The sequence below is a fragment of the Ornithorhynchus anatinus genome, chromosome 11, assembly GCF_004115215.2.
Source record: "Ornithorhynchus anatinus isolate Pmale09 chromosome 11, mOrnAna1.pri.v4, whole genome shotgun sequence".
Classification (NCBI taxonomy): domain Eukaryota; kingdom Metazoa; phylum Chordata; class Mammalia; order Monotremata; family Ornithorhynchidae; genus Ornithorhynchus; species Ornithorhynchus anatinus.
Window position 1 is genome coordinate 2,961,599 of NC_041738.1, and position 25,804 is coordinate 2,987,402.

At 56.1% G+C, this 25,804-nt stretch overlaps 1 protein-coding gene across 3 annotated transcripts in view; it reads right to left on the minus strand.

Annotated features, from left to right (window-relative positions):
* PKNOX2 (PBX/knotted 1 homeobox 2) overlaps positions 1-25,804 on the minus strand; it is a 127,777-nt gene that overhangs the window by 91,334 nt on the left and 10,639 nt on the right. For all 3 annotated transcript variants that reach the window (XM_029076062.1, XM_029076055.1, XM_029076059.1), the window contains exon 2: positions 15,855-15,928. The gene's annotated coding sequence lies outside the window, so the exon portion shown is untranslated. The remainder of the gene's footprint in view (positions 1-15,854; positions 15,929-25,804) is intronic.

Below are 25,804 nucleotides of genomic sequence, written 5' to 3' on the forward strand. Positions count from 1 at the left end.
CTCGGAGAACCTCTGGGAATCCAAGACCTGAGCATCTTCCATCAGAGGCCGATGAATTAACTGAGCCCAGGACCCGGGGAAGCGGGAACCTGGGAAAACGAGAGCTCGACTGGCCGAAGCAGGTGAGGACGGGGGGGACCCTCCATCGGAGCCCGGTGAATTAACCGAGCACGGGGCTTGGGGAAATGGGCGGCTGAGTGGGCAGGGGCAGGAGGTACTTTCCATGGCCTTCCTGATTGGGTCTGTGAGCATTAGGGAATTCGTCCTCTAGTCTGTAAACTCGTTATGGGCAGGGAATATGTCCACTAATTCTGTTGTATTCTCCCAAAAAGTACGATGCTCTGCACCTGGTAAGTGCTCAATAAATACCACTGATTGATTGACTGACCCTAAGCCGGCAGTACCCACTGGCCCTGAGGAGAGTGGAGTCAGGATCTCCCCCAGTTAGACTGTGAGCCCGTCATTGGGCAGCGATTGTCTCTATCTTGCCGAATTGTACGTTCCAAGTGCTTAGTACTAGTGCTCTGCATATAGTAAACGCTCAGTAAATACTATTGAATATTGAATGAATGAAAAGATGTCTCCTGCTCGACGAGTTGAAACCACATCTCTATCTCAGAGCCTCAGTTTCCCCCAACCCCACTCGCCACTCTGGCCCTGGGTCTGGAGAACAAGTCCTCTTTTAAATCAGAGCCTAGTTGGTGAGATGTGGCCGGGCCCAGAGGTGAAGAAATGGCCAAGTTCAGGGTTTTTCCACCCTTTTCTTTTTTTTTAATCATATTTCTTACACACTTACTGTGTTATTGTATGGTATTTGTTAAGCACGTACTATGTGCCAGGTACCCCATTTGCTTGTATCGATCCCAGCATTTAATATAGTGCCTGGCGCATAGTAAGCGCTTAATAAAATACCACTATTATTATTATTGTTACTAAGAGCTGGGGTAGATGAAAGTTAATTAGTTTGGACAAAGTCCATGTCCCACATGGGGCTCACAATCTTAATCCCCAATTATCAGATAAGGTAACTGAGGCACAGTGAGGTAAAGTGACTTGCCCAAGGTCACATAGAAGATAAGTAGTCACACGGCAGACAAATGGCCAAGCCGGCATTAGAACCCAGGTCTTTCTGACTTCCAGATCTGTGCTCTATCCACTAGGCCACGCTGCTTTTCCTGAGATTCCCACTCAAGTCATATACAGCACCCAAGTGAAGAGGAATGAGAGCGAAAATGGAGAACTAAACACTTACAGAACCATTAAAATAACAATAATAACAAATTGTGGTATTTGTTTAGCTCTTACTATGTGCCAAGCACTGTATTGGGATAGATAAGAGCTGATCAGGTCCCACATGGGGTTCACAGTCCAAGTAGGAAGGAGAACAGGTATTGAACCCCCATTTTGCAGATGAGGGAACTGAGACCCAGGGAGGTAAAGTGGCTCGCCCAAGGTCTCACAGCAGGGACATGGCAGAGCTGGGATTAGAACCCAGGACTTCTGGCTCCCAGGTTGTGGCTTTGTGGAAAGAGCCCGGGCTTGGGAGTCAGAGGTCATGGGTTCTAATTCCGGCTCCGCTGCTTGTCAGCTGTGTGACCTTGAGCAAGTCACTTCACTTCTCTGTGCCTCAGTTACCTCATCTGTAAAATGGGGATGAAGACTGTGAACCCTACGCGGGACAACCTGATTACCTTGTATCTACCTCACCGCTTAGAACAGTGCTTGGCACATAGTAAGCTCTTAACAAATACCAACAATATAATTATTATTTCCCATTGCAACTTTTAACCAGAAATAATGACTTTGAAAGATCCAAACCACCCCTACAGTCAAAGAGTCAGGAAACAGATTGCTCTCATCTTCCCCTGAGGAAAGCCGCCAGCCACGAGATTGATCGGAGAGACGCACGTCGAGTGCCTCCAGGGAAGTGGCATCAGAAACCCAAGAACCGCTGGCCCGATCATCTCGCAGGGCTTGTTCCAGGCGAGGCGTTGATGTTTTGAGATTGCGCGCAGGGGCAGCAAAGGATCAGGGGGATGGTGGTGATGGCCGGGTCTCTTTCCTGCCGGGAGCCACAACTCACCCCACCCCCAGCCAGACCTTTCCCGGGCCCTGCGCCCGGATAAATCGGAGGACAGAGGTAGGAGGAGTGAGCTGCGGAGTGACCTTAAGCAAGTCACAAGTCCTCGCTAGTGCTGACCTGTTCTGTACCCACGACTGAGACCATGGGCCTCCCTGGGCCTTTCTGGGCCTCACAATCGATGGAACCATCTGCCTGCACTCCCCTCCGCTGCTGCCGGTGAAAGACGGTAGCAATCCTGAGGTGGCTGCTGACAGGCCAGGCAAAACATCCAGCAAGCACGGGGCTAGGGGAGCCCCGGGATCAGGGAGAAGGGATGAGATGAGGAGGCTGCGGCATAATAATTGTGGTATTTGTTAAGCACTTACTGGGTGCCGGCACTGGGGTAGACGTGAGATAATCAGGTTGGACGAAGTCCCTGTCCCACATAGGGCTCACAGTTTTAATCCCCATTTAACAGATGAAGGAACGGAGGCACAGAGAAGTTAAGTGACTTGCCCAAGGTCACACAGAAGAGAAATGGCAGAGCCAGGTTTAGAATCCAGATCCTTCTGACTCACTGGCCTGTGCTCTATCCACTAGACCATCCTGCTTCCAACTGGATGGACACCGGTAAGCTCGGAGAGGGGAGGGGAGCGAGCCAAGGTCACTCAGTGGTTTGGACTCAGGATCTTCCTCATCCCCTCCCATCCAGAAGATGCAGCCAGGCCCTTGACGATCATCCTCTTCCTCACCTCCCGGCAGGGACGCCGGCGTCCCTGTCCCTGAAGAGAAGGAAAATGCCGGGGAGGGGAGCTGCCTCAGGGCCCAACCATAAATCAGTCCTGCAGTCCTCCAAGAGGCCACCTCCTCCAAGAAGCTCTCCCTAAGCTCCCCACTCCGCTCCCACTCCCTTCTGCGCCCCCCCTGATTTGCTATCTTCATTCATCCCTCCTCCCAGCCCCACAGCATTTATGTCCAGATCTGTCATTTATTTATAGTAATGTCTGTCTCCCCCTCTAGACTAAGCTTATGGTGGGCTGGGAGTGTGTCTGTTTATTGTTATAGTGTACTCTCCCTAGCGCTTAGAATAGTCTTCTGCACACAGTTAGCTCTCAATAAACACGATTAAATGACATATGATTGAATCCAATCAAATAAATAAGTTCTCAGTCCCCGTTGGTGGGGTCATGCCACATGCCACCTTCGGGGGCCAGCTCGGCATTGGGCCTTAAAATCCGGTGGGCCCGGTGCCAGGGGAAGAGACCGACAGACAAGCATGGCACAGGGGTAGACAACGGAGAGACAGCCAGCCCAGGAACATCTCATCCCTCTTCCTTCCCAAAGGGACCGACCAGGTGCCAGGAACACCCCCAGGGCCTTTTGCTGTCCCTGCATCCCCAGAACTATAGTGGAAGTGCCCATTGCCCACGCCAAGCCCCGCTCCTCCTCTCCTTCATCTTGGGCTTAGTGGTGCCCGCCAGGCACTGCCCAGGGCTTCTTTGGTCAAGCCGCAGTGCGGCTGAGATCTTTCTTAGACGGATGTTACTTGGGCTCATGTTGGGAGTTTTGGGGGCAGGAAGGAGTCAGGGTTGGTTGGAGGTGGGGGCGTGGGGAGCTCCAGTCTAGGTCAGATGACCTCCTCCCACCCCCTTCCACTAAAGTGGCCATTTGTCTAGTTTCATCCCAGAAAGTCCAATTTTCAGTTGAAAATTGTCCTGTCCGGTAGGTCCGGGTTTGGTATCCGAAGGCTTTGCATCCGGTGTCTGTATTTTCCCCTGCCAGCCTCCCTCCTGACTCAGTTCCCCAGTTTGGAAGTGGAACTGGGTAGGCGGGGCGGCTACGCACTCTAAGTCCACGCCAAGTCTGCAGTCTTCTGCAAAACGGTGCATGCGACGGCACTGTGTTACACTGTGTGCCCAGTGTGACGCAAGTGATGTCATGTGAGCTTTAATGTCCAGGATACTTGAGGACTGTCAGTGGCCATCCTGACCCTCCAGCAAGCCTAACTGGGAAGCTGTCCAGGAAGGGGAATGATAGGCAGGAGCGGCGAAGCCTAGAGGAAAAATCTCGGGTCTGGGGGTCAGAAGACCTGGGTTCTAATCCCAGCTCTGTCAGTTGCTGCCATATGATCTTGGACAAGTCACTTAACTTCTCTGTACCTCAATTCCCTCACCCGTAAAACGGGGTTCAATACCTGTGCTCCTTCCTACTTAGACTGTGAGCTCCATGTGGGACCTAATTATCTTGTATCTAGCCCAAAGTTTAGCCTAGTGTTTGGCATAAGATAGCACTTAAATATCACAACTATTATTATTATTACATCCAGCTCCCAGCTGCCTCAGAGCAACTCTGGGATGGGGAGGGAACAGATCCTTCAGCCGTAAACCTGGAGGTCAGGCTTGGAACCAGATCTCACCGGGGTCACTGCCTAGAGGGCCAAGGGGCTGCTTCAGGCCGGGACTCTCAGGCCCTTCCTCGGGATGTTGGGGAGGGAGCTGCCAAACGCCACAACACCCCTGGCTCCTGGCTTCCTGCTCCTTTGGACACAAACCCCGCTCCTTGAGGATCCCTCAGCCAAGCGATCAGCAGACACCGGATTATCTCAGGGAGACCTGGGCACGCACCCCGAGGAGGAACAGAGGAAGCCGGAGGCCCGGGTTCCTGCCAGCCGGGGACAGACGGTCCCCTGATGGAAGTGGGACAGGCAAATACACTAATAAAGACAAAACAAAAAGGCTCCCAAGCCTCAGAAACCGCTGTTATAATTCAGAGATCAAGACCGGCTGGGAATCCCAGCTCGGCCTCTTGCCTGCCGAGTGATCTTGAACAAATGGCTTAACTTTTTTTTTTTATGGTATTTGTTCCAGGAACTGTATACTAAGTTCTGGAGTAGATGGATCAATCAATCAATTGTACTTATTGAATGCTTACTGTGTGCAGAACACTGTACTAAGCACTTGGGAGAGTATACTATAACAGGCACAGTCCTGCCCACAATGAGTTTACAACCTAGATAAAAGTTAATCGGGTTGGACACAGTCCCTGTCCTACATGGAGGCCATAGTCTTTATCCCCATTTTAGAGATGAAGTAACTGAGGCACAGAGAAGTGAAGTGATTGAGGCGGAGTGAAGGTCGCACAGCAGACGAGTTGCGGAGGCAGAATTAGAACCCAGGTCCTTTTGCCTCCCAGGCCTATGCTCTATCCACTAGGCTATGCTGCTTCGGAATTTCTCTGGGCCTCCTTTTCTTCATCTTTAAAGTGGACCTGCCCTCCATTCTGTGAGTCTCATCATGAGGGGGCAGGGACTGCATCTGATTTGATTCGACTGCATCTCATGGCAGACAGTAAGCACTTAATACCATCCCACCAACATGAACAGTGACACCACTACTAATAATAATATTAATATTACATACTGCACTAATGGGGAGACTGGCTATTTGCTACTGAGTGAAGTGGCAGGTGGGATGAATCCAGGAAGGCTTCCTGGGAGGAGCAGGGTTTTAAAGGCAGGGAAGACTGTAGTTTAGCAGGAAGGAGGTGCGGTTGTTCCCGGGGGGCTGCTTGGGGTGTAGGCAGTTACTCGGCTCTGCCTCAGTGACCCTCTTGCCAGAGCTGCTGCCCAGCGACCCGGAAAGTCCTGAAATGGGGGGGAGGAGGGTGGGTGTATGCCATAGTAACGGTGCCCCTCTCCCCACCGGGGTGGGCTTGTGCCCAGCTCAGACCCAGAGGATGGCAGGAGGGCTGGGAACACCATTTGGAAAGGTGTTTGGGTGTGTGAATCGGATGCCATCAGCACCAGAGGGGCACGAGAGGCTTACGAGCCGGGATGGGACATGAGCCTGCCCAACGTGGAGGCGGAGGATCAGTGCCCCTGGACCGGGGAGGAAAAGAGGCCCTGGCGGCGGCTGGAGATGGGAGAGGGGAGCCCCGCTGTCGCCGGGGCACGTGTGAGGGGGTGGCGGGCTGTCAAACTCTGAGACAAACATGAGGGACCCCTCCACCCGCCGCAGCTCGAGAGCAGGCTAGGGGAAAGTCTGGGAGCCCGCTGTCACCAGTGTGCATAGGTGGGGGCGGTGGGCTGTCAATCCCAAGAAGAGCACAAGAGGACCCAGGGACCCATCCGCACCCCTGCCTCCCACCTCTCATCCTGGAAAACCCAGGCCCCTCCCAGGCCGGGCCAGAGGGAGGGACGGAAGGACGGAGGGTCAGGACCGACCGCTCTCAACCCTACTGTCTGCAGACTCACAAGGGGCAACCACTTCCCTCCAACACCGTAGCCAGCACCCCGGTTCGGGTCGGTGCTCGCCGCCTCCGGTCCGTCCCCCGGCCCACTCCCTTCGGCCTCAGTCGGAGGCTCCCCCTGATGATATGAATTTCCTTTCGATCCAAATAGGCACCCCCCACCCCCCACGTACACCCCCTCAAACACACATACTTACACACACACACACAGAGGACCACAGGAATCTTGGGCAGCTAAAAAGTTGCTCCCTCTAAAATCAAAGAAGCCGTTTGCCGGGTCTCTCTCCCGAGCTGAGCCGGCCCCACAGAGCTGGAGCTGAGAATACATTAGCCTTTAATGAAGTGAAACCCTCATCTTCAATGAGACACCTCATTTGGCGCAATTGTTTCAGAGCCATTACAGAAAGACAATTACAAGGGAGCGGGGAGAGTAATTGGAAATGCTGGCAGGAGCCGGGCGAAATGATAATAAATAAAAATATTCAACCTAATAAGCTTCCAGGAGGGGGTGGACTGAAGAAAATCAACATAATTAGAACTGAACCTCGGTGAGGAAACACAGACAGCGGGGTGGCGAGTGCTCAGCTTGGGCAGGAAGAGGAAGAAGGGAGATGGAGTCCTCGGCTGACGGGTCAGGGTGGGGCGGGCGGGGTGGGCCGGGCCCCTCTGGACACTGCTTGGAGCCTGAGGGAGGGGCTGCGGCCCCCGTGGTGGGGGAGACCAGTTGGGAGGGGGCTTCTGGCGGGCACGGGCCCTGCCAACCCTGCTTTGCCGCCTCTCAGCTTCACCCGCCGTTGAGTGACTCTCCAGCCTGGCTTTGTCTCTCTGGATTGAACAAACACACTCGCGAGCACACCACACGCACACACACTCGGTCACATGTACAAATGCAAACACGCACAGTCACGTTCACAAACACCGGGCACATTCACAAACACACACAGTCACATGCACAAACAAACACACGAAACAAAGACACACATTTGCATCCACCCACGCCCGACACCACTGGGCCTAAACATGCCCACATAAACACCTGGGCACACACACCCACTCACTTACGTACCGACCCACAGGCACAGACACAGAAGCCTAGAGAGACACCTTTGGATCCGTATAGAAATACAAAAAGACACTTGTACAAACCCAAACATAGGCACACATATACGTAGATACACACATGTCCGAGATAAATATAGAGCTCTATATATGCACAACCACCTACTCACGTAGGAACACGCTTGCGTTCCAATAGGCTTGTGGGGGGTACGGGGGAGGGCAGTCGGGGGTATGGGAGGAGGGTAGCAGGGGGCAGAGAATTTCACTGATGGTGTAGGCATCTGCCTCCTCCCCAAACCCCAGCTTCCAGGTGAGGTTAAGTAGCCCCCAGATCCACACACCATCGAGGACCCTGGTATCTGAGCACAAGCGTCCTCCCCACTTCGACCCTTTTGCCCACGTCTGCCCGGCACCGACAGGACCGAGCCGAGAGCACGGAGTCTCTGGGGCACAGCAGGTTCCCCAGATGGAAGCCCAGGAGCCCGGGTTCAGGGACCCCAGGACCCCGCGGCCCCCCATCCCAACTCCCAGGGCCCACGGGGCCGCTGTCCCGGCTTCCCCGGCTCCCCGTGCCACACTCCCATCCTGGAGGGGGCATCTTGGGGAATCACCCTTTAGAGCTCTAAGAACAGCAGGTGGGGGAGGGTGTTCTGCCCAGAGACGGGGGGATGGACTCCGTGACCCCTTCTGGTCGGAGGGGCTTTGGGATCTTGTCCTTTCCCAGCAAATGCTCCCAGGAGAGATAATGCCAAAGCCCCTAGGCGCACAATCTCCTGCTTCCGCCCATCTCCTCCCAGTTTGAGGTTCCCCGCCCCCTGTAGATTTATGACGTCCCCATTCCCGGCCACCCCGGGCAGAAAGCGGGCGGTCCATCGGCCCCGACTGCCCACTGTCCTGACCCCCTGCTCCCATCTCCTCAAACACGGGGGTACCGACGGGGCTTTCCCATCAGGTCCCTGGGCCCGGGAAGCCCCCCAGCTCCGCCCCATTTCCCGTCTAGCTGAGGAAAACAGCATGAGCGTTGTTCTGAATGCGAGCATATGCTTTACTTACACACGTGTGTGTGCCATTCCGAGGAGTCAGGGGACTCCTGGAAGAGAGGTAGACCTTAAACTGAAGCTAATCCCTCCCTCTGCTTCCCTATCCCTTTCTCCACTCGTTGAAGATGATGTTTATTATGTGCCAGGCACTGTTCTAAGCACTGGGGTAGACACAAGCTAATCAGGTTGGACACAGTCCATGTCCCACATGGAGCTCACAAGCTTAATCCCATTTTGCAGATGGGGAACTGAGGCCCAGAGAAAATTAAGTCACACAGTAGACAAGTGGTGGAGTTGGGATTAGAACCCAAGTCCTTCTGACTCCCAGGCCCAGGCTCCAGCCACCGGGCCATGCTGCTTCTCTGCTTGGCCGCCCCCGCTGGTCTCCACCGGCAGACAATCCCTGCAAGCCTGGCTTCTCTTAGCCAGGCCCCGACCACCTCAATCTGGGCCCAGAACCCAGCTGAGCAGGGCGAGCACAGCCTCTAGCCTCTGGCCCCATCGGGTCGTAGGCACCAAGCAGCCCCACGGGAAAACTCCACCTTGCCCCCGTCTAAGCGTTGCCCCTCGGGCCCCAGACCGCCTCGAGCAGAGGCACAGAACCACCCCTTTCCCCCCCTTCCTCCAGCCCCAGACTAATTGGGTCCTCCGTGTTCATCTGATTCCCTCTGCAGCACATGGCCCAGAATGCAAATTGAGGTGGACGTAGGGCACAGATGCTGGTGCTAATTTAATTGAGGGAAACACCTTGGGTGAAGCCCTCCGCACAACACCCTCAAATGGGTTCGATGCCCTCGCTAATGAAAAGCTTCCCCGGCCCCCAGTGTCCACGGGTGCTTCGGCGGGTGGGGGGGCGGCAGGGCTGGCTGCCAGGTGGCTGTGGGAGAGGCCCGGATAGGCCCTCTCCACTTAAGCCCCGCCGGGGAATCGGGGGACGGGGATGCAGGCTGGAAGAGAAGAGCGGGCGGGAAGGTATGGAGCCGACCAGGGAGGTAGGGATGGAAGGGTGGAGAGGTTCTTGGACCGGGGGAAGAGCCGAGAGGGTTTGGGACGGGCACCTCTTGGGCAAAGGGCCCTGAAATAGGCCTCTGATGTGGGCAGAAGGCCATGCTGGGAGCATGGCCTAGAAGCATCATAGCCTAGTGGCAAGAACACTATATGCCAGTGCTTGGCATATAGTAAGCACTTAGCAAATAACATAAAAAAAACAAAGTAAAAGGCACGGTTCCTGCCCTGGAGTCGATTATGCTCTAACTCCCTCTGATCCAATCCGGGGGCCCAGCCTGCGGTCCGGTATTCTCTGTCCCTCGCTAGGATCCATCGAGGACCCTTCCAGGACCCGGACACTCGGGCCTTGACCTTACCCACCCCAATCCTGCACCTCCCACATCCTCGCGGGCCCTGGTAACCAGACAACCCATTCCTGGATGGATCTCAGCCCGGTGTGAGGGAATAAACCGTCCACCTCCGCTCTCGCCCCTTCGATACCTGCCGCACCCTCGGTTGAGCAGCCCCCTCTTGCTTCTGCCCTGAAGCCTATCCCTCAGTTTCACCCCGGGTTTAGGTTGGTGAGTTTCCACTCCAGCCTGGGGAAGGGGATAGAGATAGGGGATAAGTCAAGGCACCTGGAGCTGCCTCGCCAATCAATCAATTGTACTTATTGAGCGCTTAGTGTGTGCAGAACACTGTAGTAAGCACTTGAGAGAGTACAATATAACAATAAAATAGCCTCTGACCCTATCAGGTCGCTGGCACCAAGCTTACCAATGAGTTTACCAACTCCCCTATCTCTGAAATGTTGATAATCCCCATCTCTCTGTGCACAGTGTGAGGGAGAGAGAAAGTGTGTGTGTGTGGAGGGGGGGTGCAGAGGTGGGGGTATGGAGAGCAGTGGTGATCCAGGAGGCTGGGCAGACCCCAATCTGGTCCTTGGGGCTGCCGGGGCACAGGTGCCCCTTGTGGGGGTGGGGGGTAGGGGGCCGGCTCGTCCGCTGCTCGGACCTCAGTCTATCCATTGATGCAATGGGTGTCAGGGCCCACCGGGCTGGCGGGCAGCCCCAGAGAATCTGCAGGCCCAGAGACCCCTACCCACCGTCACCTGCGGACGCCGGCCACGAGGTCCTCCCCATCCCAAGCCCTGGTGGTGGGAGTCGCACAGCAGTTGGGCCCCTTTGCCCGCCTAGGCCCCGTCAGTCACTGTATTCTCCTAGTTTCCCCCGCCCCGAACCCGCAGCCCCAGAAAGGGCGCCACAGGGCACCCCTCCCCATCTCTGCATCTGGGCCCCACCCAGGATGCTCCCAGCATAATTCATATTTGCGTAATACATATTTGCATGAATCGTATTTGCCTCCTGGCAATAGAATTGGCGCCGGGTCACACAGGTCACAGCTGTAAGGTCGGGGAATGGCGCCGGGAGGTTTCTGGCATCATCCCCCTTCCTAAAGAGACCCCAGCCCGCGTCTCCCCTCCTGAGCTGTGAGACGCCCCACCCCCCGACATCCAGCACCGGTCTCTCCCCCGCCTTCAGCCTCACCTATTAACTCTCTGCCCAGTCGTCCCCTCTGCCCGCATCCCGGGTGTCTCGTCTCCCTTCCCCGTCCCCGTCCCCGGGCTATAAATCTACCCATTTTACCGATGGGCAACCTAAAATGCCTGCTGTATGACTTTGGACAAGTCATTTAACTTTTCTGCCTCAGTTTCCTCAACTAAATCTTCAATTCTTACTTAAACTTTGAGTCCCATGTAGGACGAGGATTGTGTCTAACTTGATTAACTGGTACCTACCCTCGAGCTTAGAACGGTGTCCGATACCTAGTAAGTGCTTAACAAATACCAGAATATTAATAACAATAATAATGATAAGAATTGGAACCCTGTCTGGAACTTCCTCGTTTGTGGACTGTGAGTAATGTGTGGGACAGGGGCTCTGTGACTCCTGATTATATTCTATCTATCCTAGCTTTTGGTATAGTGCTTGATGCAAAGTAAGCACTTAACAAACACCATAGCTATTATTATTAATATTAGTAATAGAAATAATAATAACTCACTTCCTTCTCAAATCCATCAGACTTCAGCCCTCCTCATCTTCAAAGCCCTCCTAAAATCCCTTCTCCTCCAAGAAACTTTCCCCAAATAATTCCCAACACGCCCGAGTCCTATCTATTCAACAGCCACCCCAACCATATACGTATTTACTTACACGGATCCTGAGCTCTTGTGCGTATATGAATATTCAATTGTCCCCTCAATAATTTATTCTACTAATTCATCCTGGCGCATTCATTCTACTCTCTCTACGATGGTGTGTTCTTCCTCCTGCTCCCACAATTTGTAAATTTTTGAATGTCCGCATCCCCCACTAGAGCATAAGTTCCTCAGGGGCGGGGAACGTATCCTGTGCTGCTTTGTACTCTCCCAAACGCTCAATAAATACTATTACTAACCCAGTGGATGCTCAGCACTAACAACGACAAATAACACAAATAACAATAATTATGTTATATTTGTTCAGCATTTCTTAGGTCTCAAGCACTTATAATAAGTGCTGGGGGACATACAAGGTGATCAGCTGGCTTCACTCATTCATTCAATAGCATTTATTGAGCGCTTACTAGGTGCAGAGCACTGTACTAAGCGCTTGGAATGCACAATTCGGCAACAGATAGAGACCATCCCTGCCCAATGATGGGCTCACAGTCTAATCGGGGGAGACAGGCAGCAAAGCAAAACAGAACGAAACAAAAACAAGCCGACATTATCACGATAAATAGAATCAAGGGGATGATCACTAACAGAAAAATATGGAACGCCTCACGAAATTGGGTTGCAGTCCCTGACCCCCGTGGAGGAGGAGGAACAGGGTGGACTTCTGACGATAAGTAGGGGAGGCAGACACCCGGGGTGCTCTGAGGGAATTTTCTATTCGGAACTTCCAGGAGAATGGCCATTTTGTTATCCGCTTATTACACAATTGCTGGGAGATTGCTTTTATCGCTTGTTCTTGACATAGGATTTGGTGGGCAGCGATGGACTCGGGCAAAATGTTCTGTACGATGTCATCCAGTGATGCTGCGAGGCCATCCAACACGGGAGCTGGCCCGCGGCCCTAGGGGGAGAGGGGGCACACTTTTCCCACCTCGGGGTGTTCAGGTCTCTGAAGCCGACCCTCTTTCTGGCGGGGAGCTGGGGCGGGGGGAGAAGCGGGGAGAGTTAGAGGGCGAGGGAGGGGGAAGAGGAGGCTCGTGCTTTCAGCACATTTTCCCGCCTCCTGGACCAGCAGGTAACCCAGAGGCATCCGGAGCCCGTCATGCCACCGTGCACCAAGGGCAAAGAGGAGAGACAGGGGCGGCAGAGACAAAAGGGGAGAGATGGGGAGACAGAGACAAGGGGGAAGCAAAGGCATAAAGACAAAGGGAGGGGTAGGGTTGGGTGGAGGGAGAGAGAATACGGGTGAGAGAACGAGAGAGCACATGCAGGGAGGATGCCTGCAGCTTTTCGGCTCAATCAGACTCTAATGCTCAAACTGCCGGAGTCCAGCAGGTTAAGCTCTCGGCTAAGCGGCTCTTTAAAGAACTTGGATTAAGAAACGTGTTTTCAGGTCTGCGGGGGTTTCCCCCAATTCCCCCTCAGTGGGTACCCCGCCGCTCCGCAGCCAGGCTGCCTGCAGCGGGAAAGGAGGTGGGGCTCCGGCCGGCCACGTCCCCCCGCGGGCACTGGGACGGCACAGGCGGTTTCCAGCTCCCCGTCGGGGGACGGGGTGGCCGCCCGCTGCCCAGTGCCAAGGAGACCTCATCGCCCGGTCTCGGAGAAACCCAATCCGTGGGGACAAAGAAGCAGCGTGGCCTAGTGGATAGAGCCCAGGCCTGGGAGTCAGAAAGGCCTGGTTCTAATCCCGGCTCTGCAACTTGTCTGCTGTGTGACCTAGGGCGAGTCACTTCACTTAATAATAATAATAATTTGGGGATTTATTAAGTGCTTATATGTACCAGGCACTGTACTAAGCACTGGAGTGGATACATGATAATTGGGTTGGACACAGTCCCTGTCCCACACGGGGCTCACAGTCTAAATCCCCCTTTTACAGATGCGGTCACTGAGGCACAGAGAAGCCAAGTGATCTGCCCAAGGTCACACAGCAGACAAGCGGTGGAGCCGGGATTAGAACCCAAGTCCTTCTGACTCCCAGACCCGCGCTTTATCCACTAAGCCACACTGCCTCAGTTTCCTCATCTGTAAAATGGGAATTGAGACCATGAGCCCCACGTGGGACAGGGACTATGTGCAACCTATTGTTTTTGTATCTACCCCAGCTCTTAGAACAGCAACTGGCACATAGTAAGCGCTTAACAAATACTATTTAAAAAAAAAAAGAGACTGAGCCCCACTGCCTGATTTCTGCCCAGACCCCAGGGAGCAAGTGAGCACAGGGGAGTGATCCCTGCTCATGGAGGGATGAGGGGAGGCAGGAAGAACATCCAGGCAGAGCTGGAAGCTTCCTGAAGACGCAGGCTTGAGGGGGGATCGGTCCCACCCACCAAGACATGGGGGTCTCCCTTCTTCGGGGCCTGATCTAGTCCTACTGGGGGTAGACCCCTCCAGGGCACCCAATGGGACCCAGTAGAGACGAAGCAGTCGTGGAGCCTGGGGTGGAGAGGCTCCCTGGGTACACCAGGTGGTCTCAGCCGAGGGGAGGTGTAGCTGGACGACAGTGTCCACTGTAGGGAGGACAGAGGGAGGGAAGGGGAGAGGGACGTGAACGCCCCCCCCCCCACCCTGCCATGGCTGCCCCCCCGGCCCCCCTCACCCCGCCAAGACTGTTCCCTCCACCCGCCCCTTACCCCCAGCCTTACCCCAGGCCTTCCTTCCTGCTTTATCGCTCATTCAATATTCATCCGACACAGGGTGGCTGCTAATATGGATTATGAAAATATGAATAGTTTATGAGCAAACTTCTATCCCTCGAACAGCAAGAGGAAATACAATTTGCGTTGGTGTCCGGGGCAGCAGGGCTCCTCGACCCTTCTCTATTCCCTCCCTGTTCCTGTACTGCCCTGGTGGGGGCAGAGGAATAATAAGACGATAATAATAATAATGTGGTATTTTTTAAGTACTTACCGTGTGCCAGGCACTGTACTAAGCACTGGGGTGGATACAGGCAAATCGGGTTGGACACGGTGCCTGTCCCACATGGGGCTCACAGTCTCAATCCCCATTTTACAGATGAGGTCACTGAGGCACAGAGAAGTGAAGTGACTTGCCCAAGGTCACGCAGCAGACAAGTGGCAGAGCCGGGATTAGAACCCACGACCTCTGACTCCTAGGCCCACGCTCCAACCGCTACGCCATGCTGTTTCTCGAATAGACAGGCTCATGCTTGGAAACCTGAACCCGGTGCCTGCCCGCGATAAGACTGCAGTCTGCCAGGAGAGCCGAGGGGATGCAGGCTGCCAGACCCACACGAGGTAAAGGAGGAAGCGCGGGGACGCAGCGATAAAAGAGCCCGCCACAGGCAACAGCTAAATCACGGAGATACACCCGAGGGCCGAAGTCGTTGATCCGCTGAGGTGACCAGGGTGGTGGGATTAATCAGAGAAGGTCTCTTGGAGGAGGCCCCGAAGTAGGGGAGGGACATGAGCTGGTGGATTGGAGTAGGCCTGGTGTGGAAACCTTACTCTCCATCCCTCTGCCCTGAAAGCGGCCCCAGATTTGATCCAACGAAGGAACCAACTCCTCCCCAGACTCTAAATCCCAGGCCCGAGAGCCCTCGCCTGCTCCAGGGGCTTGCTCTTGCCACTTGGCTTTGACATAAAGGAGATGCAAAGCTTACGGGTGATCACTTCCTGGGCTTCCTTGGATGACAGGTGAGGGCGGGGGGTGCTGGCTAAACCTACCCTGGGTCCTCGAAGTCAGTGACCCCAGGCGGCGACCTTGCCAAGAGGGGCAAAGAGCCAAAAGTAGGCGGGGGGTGTTGGGAGGAGAGGAAGGAGAGACAACAGGCAGAGGGAAGACCGAGAGGCTGTCACAACGGTCAACCCCAGGACACCGAGTAGGACCCACCCCTACCGGACACACCAAATCCCCGCCCCCCTCAGAAGACCTACCTCTGATCCCCTACCTCTGATCCCCTCCCCTTCCGCTCCCCGTATCTCCTGGCGGAGGCCACCAAGGCCCCGAGTCCACCCCAGCCTCTCCAAACCCCGCTCCAGCAGCCAAAGACGGGGCTGGGGGAGTCCACTTTCCCTCTTATCCAGGACCGACTCCTCTCCCTCCCCTCCTGCCCCATAACCTCCAGTTAAAAGGGGCATCATCTTCCTGGCTCCTCCGGCCCTTCCGGGAGCAGTCTCGGGAACGTCCCCCAGATACTCCACCCATCCTGGCCACAGTTGGGCATTTCCCAGCCCCCGGAGAGGCCTCCCGGACCCGCCAGATCCCCGGTACTCACGGTTTGGAGCTGCACTGCTGCTGAGAAGCACGTAGGGTTGGAGGGCTCTGGAACCAGCCCCAGGTGGGCACCACCTGTGGTCAGAAAACCAGTCTTAGGGGCAGTAGGGAACTCCCTGGGTTGGTGGACACTGCCCGTTGGGCAAAGGAAATTGCCCCCACTTCGACTTCATCTTCTCCCTGCCCTTTCACTCTTTCACGCTGTCCCTTTCACCCTGACACCCTGGTCCAAGGAGCCCGGGGATACAGTGTGGCTGAATCTGGGGTCAACCCGGCCCCCCAAGCTGTGACTGTGCCCAGAGGGGACCTCAGCTGTCACCTGCCCGGCCTGGGAGTGGCTGCCATGAGAACTGGTAGTCCAGTTGGTAGCCCAGCGCATCTTGGGGCGCTCTGAGTCTAACGCTCTGGCCGCCAGGGGATGGCTGCTGGTCACTCCCTGGGTCACTCAATCAATCCTATTTATTGAGTGCTTACTATGTGCAGAGCAAGCTACTAAGTGCTTGGGAGAGCACTATACAACAGGATTAGCAGGCAGGTTCCCTGCCTTTAATGAGCTTACAGGCTAAAGGCAGAGATAAACATTAATACGTCACTGCCCCTTGGGCCACTGGGCTAGGGCCTGGGCCAGGGGGACGTCCCCCAGACATCTCCTCTCCCCCCCTGACCGGGGCTGGCCCCCAGAGTAGGGTCCCATGGGGGTCTTGGCCCCTTGTTCCCTGGGGAGGGGTGCCCCCCAACCCCCCGGGACAACTAAGCACGACAAAGATTCTGAGCTGTGCCCATCCAGCTGGGGTTCGGGCAGCCTGGTCAGCAGATCCTGAGGCCCCTCACCTGCCCAGGTAGCTTTTCCCTTCCCCCACCCTCCCGGAGCACCCCGACTCTGGTTCCTGCCTTTCCCCCCATTCCACGCATATTTGGTTAATTGTACAAACCTAATGGGGAAACGCGTTGGCGAAAAAGGGTAATGGCCATCAGATCGGCCATAAAACACAATTAATGGGCCGTGGGAGGGAATCATGTCCACTTAATGCCGCTCTGAAACCCTAATAGAATAATGGGATCCTGGCCCTGGGTTGGCCGGGACTGCGGGCTGCTGACACCGTGTTAATCACTCCCCAAGCAGCCCCCCGCCTCCTCGCCCCGACCCCTCCAGGGAAGGGAGCTGTACCCCTACCCCTGGCACTAAAGCTCGGTTCTGTTCTGCTCCAGTGAAGAATGTCCCCCTCCTCCCAGTCCCGGGGGACTCCAAGACACAAGGACACGAGGTCACACGGACGTGGGGATTCACGGCTGAAAGCTGACAGGTCGACGGTGAAGAGACATGGCCGTGACCTCTATCTCCTCACCTTGGCCCTCCGGACCCAGTCCCTCTGGCCCTTTCCTCTCTTTCCCCTCCCCACTTCCCACCCCCAGCTCCTTCCCTCCGGGCTCTGCCCCCTCCTGTCCTCCTACCATCCTCCCTCTTTCCCTTCCTCCCTCGCTCCTCCTCCTCCCTACTCCACCATCTTGGCGGCAAAAGTATTCCCCGAGTGCCCCCTCATCCCCCTGACCCTGCTCACCCCCTCCCGGGGCCGCCTCTCGGCTCTGCCTCCAATTAATAATAATAATAATAATAATAATGATAATAGTATTTGTTAAGCATTTACTATGTGCAAAGCACTGTTCTAAGCGCTGGGGGGAATACAAGGTGATCAGGTTTGTCCCACATGGGGCTCACAGTCTTAAACCCCATTTTACAGATGAGGTAACTGAGGCAAAGAGAAGTTAGGTGACTTGCCCAAAGTCACACAGCTGACAAGCGGCGGAGCCGGGATTAGAACTCACGAACTCTGACTCCCAAGCCCGTGTTCTTTCCACTGAGCCATGCTGCTTCTCAATTAATGCCTCTCTGGGCCTCAGTTTACCCAGCCAGCAAACCCTCACACAGTTCCACCCTGAGCCCTTGCCCCACATAGGTCGTCGGGTCCTGGGTCTGCTCCCCTCTCAGGGGTCAAACCTGGTTACCGGTCTCCCGGCTCAGCAGCTGTCCTGCTTCTGGGGTGGAGGGGTGAGGGGGGCTCAGCCAAGGGTCCTCCTCATCCCCCCGCTCTCCCCCAACTGTCTTGTCTCTACCCCGCCACTCTAGCGGGCCCCCACCTAGCTCCTAGTACAAGGCTCTGCCTGCAGAGGCCACTCAAAAAATACCACTGATGGATGGATAATAGTAATAATAATAACTGTAGCCTTTGTTACATGCCAAGCACTGGGGTAGGTACAAGATAATCAAGTCAGACACAGTCCCCGGACCAGGCTCTAAAACTATTTACAGAGCGGATGCAAACGGAAAATGGGATATGGACACGAGCTAGTGCTTAAATAATAAGGTGAGTGACACATGGACAAAAGGGCTTCCTCTCTCTCTCGGGTCGACACAGGAGAGAGAGCGACGCCACCCAGCGACACTGCCTCCTTCCCGTTGGCATCACTGGGCCCCCACAGGCAACCAGAGCTAATGCCCAGAGAGTAACCTACGCCTGGCACCTCTGCCCATTCTCCCGGCTCAAGCCCCTAGGTGCTCCAGCCTAGCCAACATGCTCCCCATCACTTGTCGGTCAGCCAGTCAATTGTATTTATTGAGCGCACATTGTGGGCAGACCACTGTCCTAAGCTCTTGGGAGATAGACACATTCCCTGCCCACGACGAGCTTACAGTCTGGGGGGGGGGACGGACAGATATTAATATAAATCAATTTCAGATTTGGACGTAAGTGCTGTGGAGCTGGGAGGGGTGGGATGAATACAGGGAGCGTCATCGACTCTCCCTCCTTTGACACATCGTACATTCTCCCCTGCTGAAGTGCCCTCCCACCTCTTCTTCTGTAAAACATACATCCGTGAGCAAGGCCATTCATGCCGGGTTAGACCCATGCTCCACCCAGCCCCGCTCCCTGCCCTGGCAGCAGTACCAGGATGCTTGGAGGAGGACCTGTGATGGCTGCTCCCCGGTGCCCTCGCCAGCCCCCTCCAACTCAGCCAAAAGCCCACCTTCTCCCTCAGGCCCTCCTGGGTTAACCCCTTCCGAGAGCTCCAGTCCCTCTAGCGCTCGGGAGCCCGAGAATAAAGCATCCGGAGTCGGGCGACCCTCCTCCCGTGCTCCCTCTTATCCAGCCGGCCGGAACCCGGGCCTCAGCTGACCCACCGGTTGGACCCCATATCTCCTGAGACCGGCTGCGGCTCTGCCCGCCCCGAATTGCCCTCACCCCACGGTGAGCGGGGAGGGTGAGCTATTGGACAGAGGCAAAAGAGTTTGGCATTTTCTCATCTCGGTGGGGTTTCTGCCCTCGAACCTCTCTGGTCACATCATCCGTCCCGCCCCTCTCCTGGGCCCTCGGACACAGTTCAGCGCTCCTGAAGTCCAGGCCGAGGCAGGAGGAAACTAGCTCCGGTCGGGGGATGGACTACCCGGTATTCGTTCATTCATTCAACTGTATTTATTGAGTTCTTACTGTGTGCAAAGCACTGTACTAAGCGCTTGGGAGAGTACGATATAGCAACAAACAGACACATTCCCTGCCCACAGCAAGCTCGCAGTCAAGACGGGGAGACGGATATTGAAATAAATAAATAAATAAATTACAGATACAGACAGGTAGAGCACTTTCATCACTAAAGCGCTTTCACATGAATTATTTCACGTCAACCCCCACGACAACACTGCGAAGTAGGGAGACGAGGCAGATATCATTATTCCCATTTCACAGATGGAGAAATTGAGGCACGGGAAGTTAAGTGACTCGCCCACAGTCACAGGGCAGACTAACAGCACCAGTTCGCACCCGAACCCAGGTCCTCTGACTTCTAGCCCGGCGCCCTGCCGCTTCGCTACACTGCCTCCCCAGTAGGCAGCCGGCCTCTGGCCAGAGACCTCACAGCAGCTGCTGACACATGAACTGTCCTCTCTCCCTCCCCCCACCCTCCCCCTGTTTTCCACCTCTCCTCTCCTTCCCTCCTCCTCCTTCCCAACGTCTTCTGTTTTTTTTCCCTCCTATTCCCACTTCCCGTTTCCCTGCTCCACACCCTCTCCCCATCTTCCCCTTCCCAGCTCGGAGACAGGGGTGGAGGAGTCCTTGGATCGGTCCTAGCTCCATTCTGCGGCCCTGGACGGCCCGGGCCCCTTCCCATTCCGGCTCAAATCCCCTTTCCCCCTTGTCTAAGTGCCAGACCCCTCCCCTCTCCCTGGCCCCGCCAGCCCTGGATTCAGCATCTTACCACCCTGCGCCTCATGGGATCCAACAGGGTGGGGGGCAGAGGGTGATCAGCCACGGGGCTGACCCGGCGGTGTAGACCCTGGCCCCGTCATCTCTGGATTTAGCATCCTCCTCCACCTGGCCCCACTGGCAAGGGGCAGCCGGGAACGGCAGCACCTGCAGGCCAGGGATACGGGCCGGGAGACGGTAGAGCGGGCAGCGGGTTGGCAGGTTATTGGGATGGGTGGGAGGTCGGCAGCGAGGACGGCGAGCTGGCAGGCCAGGTGGGAGGTCAGCGGTGCGGGCGATGCGGGGAGCGGTCTGGGACGAAGCAGCAAGTTGGCGGTGCGAGTAGCCGGCCATCCCCTTGCCACGGACGAGGTTGCCTGTGGGACCCGTCCGGCTTCCGGCCACCCGCGAAAGGCCCAAGACGGTGAGGGAGCCGCTCCGCTGGGCCTCCCTCCTCTCCTTGCCTGCGGCTGTGGGGATTACTTAGATGGACACAAAGGCGGGATTGTTGGAGGCCGAGATTTTGGCTCAGCCGTCCCGGCGGCGGGCGTGAAACAAAGGGCTGAATTCTGTCTCGATCCACCGAGGGGACCGTACGTCCCAGCCAGGGCCTAGGCCGCGGCCTGGGACCAGGAGGGAGGTGGCTGCCCCTCTCTGGGCCCTTCCCCATCCCTCCGAGGGGGAAAAGGGCAGGGGTGGAGGAGGGACCTTGAGACCGGCAGGACCCCGGCTCATTTTGGCCCTGGTCACTCTTTGGAGGGGAGTAGGGGATGGGGGGGGGTTAAGGGGTGGCCCACTGCAGCTTGGGGCCAAGTGACAGTCGGGACCAGCAGGACGACAAACACAAAATAGCACTAATCCCTTGAAAGGGATAAGGATAGACTGTAAACTCCTTGAGGATAGGGGTTACGGCTACTCACTAGGCTACTCACTACTATAGTCTCGTCATAATAATAATATTAATAGCATTTGTTAAGCCCTTACTATGTATGTTAAGCACTGAGGAAGATACAGGATAATAGCAATCATGGCATTTGCTAAGCGCTTACTACATGCCAAGGACTGTTCTAAGCACTGGGGTAGATACGCAATAATCGCGTCAGACGCGGTCCTCATCCCATGCGGGGTTCATAGTCTAAGTAGGAGGGAGAACAGGTATTGAATCCCCATTTTACAGATGAGGAAACTGAGGGGCAGAAGTTATATGATTCATTCTGCTCATCCAGCAGGCAAGTGGCAGAGCCGAGATTAGAACCCAGGTCCTCCGGCTCCCAGGCCCACGTTCTTCCCACTGGGCCAATTCATCAGATTGGACCCAATCCCTGTCTCACACAAGACTCATGGTCCCAAAGACACAGTACTCTGCGCACAGTAGACACTCAGTTAATGCTAATGACTGATTGACGGCATCCGGTGATTCCCGCTTCCAAAGTGCTCTTATTCCTTTTGTATTTCTCTGTGCTCGTGATGACCCTGACTAATAGGGAGGGATAGAGATGATTATCCTCATTATGATCAAGGAAGAGGAGACGCAGAGAGGTTGAGTGACTTGTAGGAGGTCACACAGCAGGACGGGGGGGGGGGGGAAATCCGAGATTAACACCCAAATCTGACCCAGGGAAGAGTGGTGAGGGAAATAGCAGCTGTTGGTCTGGTTTAGGGGTGAGGCACGGAGGGGACTCTCTGAAGTCCATAGAGACTCCCCCAATCCCTCATTCCTACCACCTGAGAAGACCTCTGGATAGCCCCAGGGGAGGGGGACTTGGGGAGAGTGTGGGGGAGACCTGTGGAGGTTTTAGAGAACTGGATCTGGGCTCTGGCTTTACTGCCAACTCTCCCGAGTGGGCATCTAGACTGGCACCCAAACTCACTTCCCTGGGATGGCAGGAGGCTCAGGGAAGCTAGCTAGGGACCAGCTGGAAATTACCAACCCAGAGGGGAGGGAGGAGGAACAGAGAGAGAGAGGGAGAGAGAGAAAAATATCCAGGAATATGATCTGCACCTCAGGGAGAAATCGTACTAATAAAAATCGTGGCATTTGTTAAGTGCTCACTATATGCCAAGTACTGTACTAGGCACTGGCATAGACACGGGATAATCAGGTCCCTCAAGGAGCTCACGGTCTAAGAAGGAGGAAGAACGGGTAGTGAATCCCCATTTTACAGATGAGAGAACTGAGGCACAGATGGGCTAAGTGACTTGCCCAAGGTCACCAAGCAGACAAGTGGTGGAGCTGGGATTAGAACCCAGATCCTCTGATTCCCTGTGCTCTTTCCACTATATCATGCTGCTTCTCTGAGGAAGCTGAGGTCTCTGAGGACTGAAGGGTCTGTTTACAGCGAAGAGATTTCCAATGTAAACTGCCCACTTTATTTATTAAACTCATCTAGGTGTTGGGCCCCAAAGTATTTGGATAAATTCTCCTCTTCACCTCGCTCGGGTAGACACCACCCTAATGTGCAAATGAGAATGCAGGGCGATTCCAGGACACCTTCCTCCTCCCCACATCTCCCCCCCTCAACCACCCTCCTGGTCCGGCAGCAAATAGCATCCAAGTCCAGTCTGGCCCCATGAGGACGTATCGGACCTGCCCTCTCCTAGGACGGCCACTGACAGCCCTGCCGGTTACCGGACAACCGGACGCATGTGACGTCATGTGTATTTCACCGGGCACGCGATGTAGTGTGATGACATCACCTCAACCATTTTTTAGAAGCACGCCCAGTTCGCCCAGACCCCGAGTGATGCTCCGGGCGATCCCCCCATTTAAGAAGCAGCGGGGCATGGGCCTGGAAGTCAGAAGAACCCGGATTCTAATCCCATCTCCGCCATCCGTCTGCTGTGTGACCTTGTGACTTCTCTGTGCCTCAGTGACCTCAGCTGTAAAATGGGGATTGAGACTGTGAGCCCCGTGTCGGACAGAGGATGTGTCGGACCTGATTAGCTGGTATCTATCCCACTGCTTACAAAGGTGCTCAACAAGTACCATAATTATCATTATTATTGCTTCTGAGTCCTTGGGCTCCCCTTCCACGTCCCTGTGAATGTGGGCACCGCCCCCGAGCCTCAGAACTTGGCGACGGGAGCCACCGTGGAAGGAAGCCAGGCACTGAAAGTAAAAATACCAGACAGAAGAGAGCCCGGAACCATATCTGTACTGGTCAGAAAAAGGGCCAGCTGAAAAACGGACACATGATCACCCTCTCCCTCCACAAGCTACCAACCTGTAGACCCCCTCTCATCCCCAAGCCCCGTGCCCGGCTGGAAAAGAAGACGCCCATAGGACCCGAAGTTTGCTGGGCACAGATAGTACTGTGCTCTCCCAAGCGCCGTCCCCAGTGGGCAGGGAATGTCTGTTTATTGTCATACTGTCCCCTCCCAAGAGCTTGGTACAGTGCTCCGCACAAAGTGAGTGCTCGATAAATATGATCGAAAGAATGAACGAAAGGAGCGGCAGGCCTGCGGATCGACGAGGGCCCCGACGGGCTCCAGCAGGCAGGGGTCGCGGGGTGGGGGTGGGGGAGGGCTGTGTGGTAGGACCCTCCTCCCCTCCATCTCACGCCCCCACCCCAAGCAGCCGTAAAACCGGGCCTAGTGGGGCACGGCAGGCAGGGAAATGAGAGCCGGCACGCAGAGGCTCACCCACGACATTCCCTAGCTCGTCAGAGGAGACAGAAGGCTGGTTTAAAATGGGAAAAGAAGAAATTAGCAGCTTGAGACGGTGTTATAAAAAAAAAAGCAGCCGAAACTTAGCTCCCGAGAAGGCGGTGGGCACAACTTTGGCCCCTTGTGGGTGGGCCGCAACAACCCGAGGCCCAGCCCCAGCCCCAACCCCAGCTCCAGCCCCAGCCCCTGCCCCCAAGTCCAGGCCCTGGCCCAGCCCCTGGCCACCGCTGCTCATTGGCCCAGAGCGCGCCGCACCCTTCCACAATATTCCCGCTCTATTGCCGCCCGCCTCATCGCTCCGACTGCCTCCCACCCCATGACCCGCATCATCCCCCCGATTGGCTCCCATCCCGTGTCCTGCAGCATCGCCCCGACCGGCTCCCGCCCCGTGTTCTGCATCATCGCCCTGACCGGCGTCCGCACCTTTGCCCGCACTGCCCCCGTCCCCGTGCCCCGCATCGCGTTCCCCACCGCCGCCTGCACCGCCACCCTTATCGTTTCCCGCCTCTTTGCGCACACCGCCTCCCGCCCCGTGTCCCTGGTCCGGCACCGTTTGTCCCACGCAGGCCTGGGACAGTGAGCAAGGGGGCGTGCAGGGCGGAACCCGGCTTGAAGAAGGAATGGTTCACAAAGCTAGGGCCCTGCGCGGGGTGAACCCAGGCCCAGGGGCGGCAGTGGGAGCCTGTGGGAGCCTGTGGGGGGTCTGGGGGAGCCCCCAAGGACCAGCTGGTTGGGCCCGGGGTCCGGGGTCCAGCGCAGGAGGCCCTCTCTCCGGCCTGCCCTCCAGCCTCCCCTTTCCTTCTCCCCCCGCTGCCCCAAGGGGCCCGGGCGTCCACCCCCAGGCCAGTGCAGCCCCTCACCTCCCGCTCCCCCGCCCACCCTCCCTCTCCTCCAGCCTGGGCTCCCTGTCCCAGGTCGGGGCCTGCGGCCACACTGATGCCCTGCTTCCCAACCGTCGCTATTTCACAGCGGCAAACCCAAGCCACAGAACGCACGATCCCCCCTCTCCGTTGTGTTTAACGCCTATAGGGACAAGCCCAAAGCACGGAGCCCGGGCCCAGCAGCCCAGCCGACCCCGCGACCCCGGGGAAGTGTCTTCTCAGTTCTCCACCTTTTCCGGGTTTGGCCAAGCGTTTCTCCAGGCGGAGGGCTATATATAACCCACCCCGGGCCCGCTGGCCGGCTCCACGCAAGCCGGCTTGGCTTTCAGCCCGACACCAATGGGCCTGGGTGGCTCCCGCGCCCTTCTGAGCGGGGAGGCGGCCCGGGGCCTGGCCCCCTTTTCGGGGGTCCCAGTTGGAAGGCCGGGGGGTGGGCCGGGGGAGGGGAGACCTAGGCGAAGGAAAGGGGGTGGAGGTGGAGGGAGTTCCAATTTTGTGGAGCGCAGCAAGTGCACCCCACCGCTTGACCTAGTGGCCGGAGCCCCGGGCCCGGGAGCCAGAAGGACCTGGGCTCTAGTCCCGGCTCCGCCACTCGTCTGTTAAGTGACCTTGGGCAACTCGTTTCACTTCCCTGGGCCTCAGCATGATGTACTGAATTGGGCACACAGCCCTGGGAGTCAGAACGGCGTGGGTTCTAATCCTGCCCTGCCACGCGTCTGCTGGGCGACCCTGGGCAAGGCACTTGGCTTCTCTGGGCCTCGGTCACCCCATCTGTAAAATGGGGTTTGAGACTATGAGCCCCACGTGGGACAGGGACTGTGTCCGACCCGATTGGCTTGTATCCACCCCGGCGCTCAGTACAGTGTCCAGCATATAGTAAGCGCTTAACGAATACCACCGTTACCATCATCATCATCCTCTGTAAAATAGGGATTAAGACTGGGAGCCCTTTGTGGGACATGGACTGTGTCTAACTTGATTATCTTGTATCTACCCTGGCACTTAGCAGCGTGGCTTAGTGAAAAGAGCCCGGCTTTGGGAGTCAGAGGTCGTGGGTTCTAATCCCGGCTCCGCCACTTCTCAGCTGGGTGACCTTGGGCAAGTCACTTGACTTCTCTGTGCCTCAGTTCTCTCATCTGTAAAATGGGGATTAAGACTGTGAGCCCCAC